This window comes from Octopus bimaculoides, chromosome 7 (genome assembly GCF_001194135.2).
Source record: "Octopus bimaculoides isolate UCB-OBI-ISO-001 chromosome 7, ASM119413v2, whole genome shotgun sequence".
Lineage (NCBI taxonomy): Eukaryota > Metazoa > Mollusca > Cephalopoda > Octopoda > Octopodidae > Octopus > Octopus bimaculoides.
This window is the reverse complement of record NC_068987.1, coordinates 68,340,726-68,344,122: the sequence shown is the minus strand read 5'-3', so window position 1 is coordinate 68,344,122 and position 3,397 is coordinate 68,340,726.

Sequence of the window (3,397 nt, the reverse complement as noted above, 5' to 3'; positions counted from 1 at the left end):
TATATATATATATATATATATATATATTAATATATTATAATGTTAGGAATTACAAAATCCGAACTTACAGGGATATACAATTTAATAATATCAAATTGAATTATATAATAAAAATACATTAACGATTTAGAGAAGAACCACCACGGTGCAACTCAAATTATGAAGGAGCTAAGACACCATCTAGAAAAGCGTACTATACAAAATACTAATTTAGAAATCTAAAATATCCAAGAGAAAATTTGTAATCCATAAAATCTATAAAATTCTAGACTAAAAATTTTAATCAGTTTAGTAGATTTATAACAACGGAAGTAAATAAAAGACTACGGGTGTTTCATGGCCACATAAAAGTAGAAAAGATCTGGTCAATTACAATGAATCGATCAAGATACATACCACTCATAATGAGGACACTCTTCAGGTCTTGTAACTTCAAAAAACTTATTCTAATATTTAAAAATGTGATAAAATAAGAAGTTACAAGACCTGAAGAGTGTCGTTATGAGTGGTATTAATCATGATCAATTCATTGTAGATTGATCAGATCTTTTCCACTTTTATGTGGCCATGAAACGCGCGTAGACTTTTATTCACTTCCGTTGTTATAAATCTGCTAAACTGATTTAAATCTTTAGTCTATTTTATAGATTTTATGGATTACAAATTTTCTCTTGGATTCTTTAGATAATATGGAAGTGATTTAAAACCGGAAACGGAGGTTCTAATCTGTGCTGCCCAAGAGCAAGCCCTATGAACAAACTACATAAAATACAGAATAGACAACACATTCGAAAGTGTTAAGTGCAGAATCTGTGGACAAAACGGTGAAACCGTATGGCATATTACCAACCAATGTACGTCACTAGCCCAGAATGAATATAAGAGATGCCACGACAATATAGCCAGGCTTGTCCATTGGACTCTCTGCACAAGTATGGACATGACAGAGCAAAAAATTGATACGACCACAAACCTAAAGGCATTGTCGAAAATAGAAATTCAAAGATCTTGTGGGATTTTATGATTCACTGCGACCATGAGATTGAAAATAGGAAGCCGGACATAGTCTTCATTGAGAAAGAAAACAAACTATGCTGGATCATAGACATAGCATGCCCAGCTGACAACAAGGTATCCGTTAAGGAAGAAAGAAAAGTCGATAGATATGACAGGTTAGCTTTGGAAGTTAAGCAGTTGTGATCGATGAAAAAGGTAGCGGTAGTACCAATAATTGTCGGAGCTCTGGGAACAGTGAGCAAAAATCTCGAGAAGTACGCGGAACAAATAGGGGCTGCAATAAGGGTGGAGTACTTGCAGAAAATAGCACTGCTTGAAACCGCTCGAACACTCCGGAAGGTGCTCGAAAAATAAGAGGTGTTACCTTAGTTCACTGATAGTGAACAGCTGACACTGTAGTACATCTCCAGCGTTAGAAGCTGTTCAAAGGCAACAACAATAACAACAACCTACAACCACAACAACAACAACAATCATAATAATAATAATAATAATAATAATAATAATAATTTATATTATAGGCCCAAGGCCTGAAATTTTGGTGAGAGGGGACTAGTCGATTATATAGAATCCAATGTTTCCATGGTAGTTAATTTATCGACTCCGAAAGGATAAAAGGCAAAGTTTACCTCGGCAAAATTTGAACTCAGGATGTAGAGACGGGTGAATTACCTATTTCTTTACTGCCCACAAGGGGCTACACACAGAGGGGACAAACAAGGACAGATAAACGGATTAAGTCGATTTTATCGACCCCAGTGAGTTACTGGTACTTAATTTATCGACCCCGAAAGGATGAAAGGCAAAGTCGACCTCGGCGGAATTTGAACTCAGAACGCAGTGGCAGACGATATACCGTTAAGCATGTTTACCGGCGTGTTAACGATTCTGTCAGTATTATTACGGACGGCTAGTATACTTAGGAAAGTTCTTGGCGTCAGAAGTCACTTGTAGTCCAATGTTAGGAATTTTTTCCCAACCGTCTAATCTCTTGTGCTTATATGAAATACTACTACTACTACTACTACTACTACTACTACTACTACTACTGCTACTGCTACTACTACTACTACTACTACTACTACTACTACTACTACTACTACTACCACTACTACTACTACTACTACTAATAATAATAATAATAATGTTAATATTAATGATAATACAATCATTTACATCATTGATACTTATCGTATCAAAACCCACGATGATTAAAATAAATATAAAGCCAATGCTAGCGGTATTTGAATTCAGAATGTAAAAGGTATGTAAATAGTTGCATTCTAAATACCTCAAGGCATTACTGTCCAGCACCCTACAACTTCTGGTACAACAAAACCTCCAATACTGAAACATCAATAAGTAAAAAAAATCGTATTCATCTCTTAATAAGCCGTAATATATAGCAAGTACCATAGCGAAATATATCTTAACTTTCAAACTAAATCAGGAAACAATAACAATGGTAAAGTGCTATGAAGCCTGAGTGCCTCGAGGCATCGGAGAAATTTAGAAATATTTCACTCGGGAAACTGAACAGAATATTTGTAAAGAGAAAATGATGATAAAAAAATCGCCCATTTTCTGCTTTTATTTTTATTATAGACAGCCTATTCAAAATATATACTTTCAAATGTATGAATAATAATTTTCTTACCGTACAATTTTTATTTCAACCCCAGGTTGAAAAGTTTATGTGGAAATGTTAACGGCAAACGTGTTGAAATATCAGTAATATAGATATGAATTGTAAAGAAAAATAAATGTTAATAAATAAAGACGAAAATAAATAATGAAGGGAAAAAAAAACACTAAAATTTTTTTATAAATATTTATTCAGAAAAACATAAGCTCGTATTTTGCGGTGAAGATTGTGTGTGTTTGTGTGTGTGAGTGTGCGCGCATGTACGTATATATGTAAGACTACATATAACTCTCTTTATCGTTCTCAATTTTTATTCCTCAATATTCATTTTTCACTTTTTTATAAATACATTTATATGTGTAACTCTCTCCTTCTCTTTCTCTCTTATTCTGTATGTGTATCCCTCACTAGGTACGTATATGTATGTATCCTCCGACGCTACTCTATCTCTTTCTCTTTCCTTTCTCCCCCCCCTCGTTCTTCCTCTGTACTACTACGTATCTCGCCTTACCCCTCTTGTTCTTCCTCTGTACTACTACGTATCTCGCCTTACCCCTCTTGTTCTTCCTCTGTTACTACTACGTATCTCCTTTTCCCCCTCGTATTTCCTCTCTTTCTCTTTTCCTCTCGTTGCTCACCATTCTTCTACTTCCTCCCTCTCTTTCTCCCTCTACCACTCTCTCTCTCTTCCCTTTACACCGGCATGGTCACATGCTTCCGGTCAATAATCCTTTC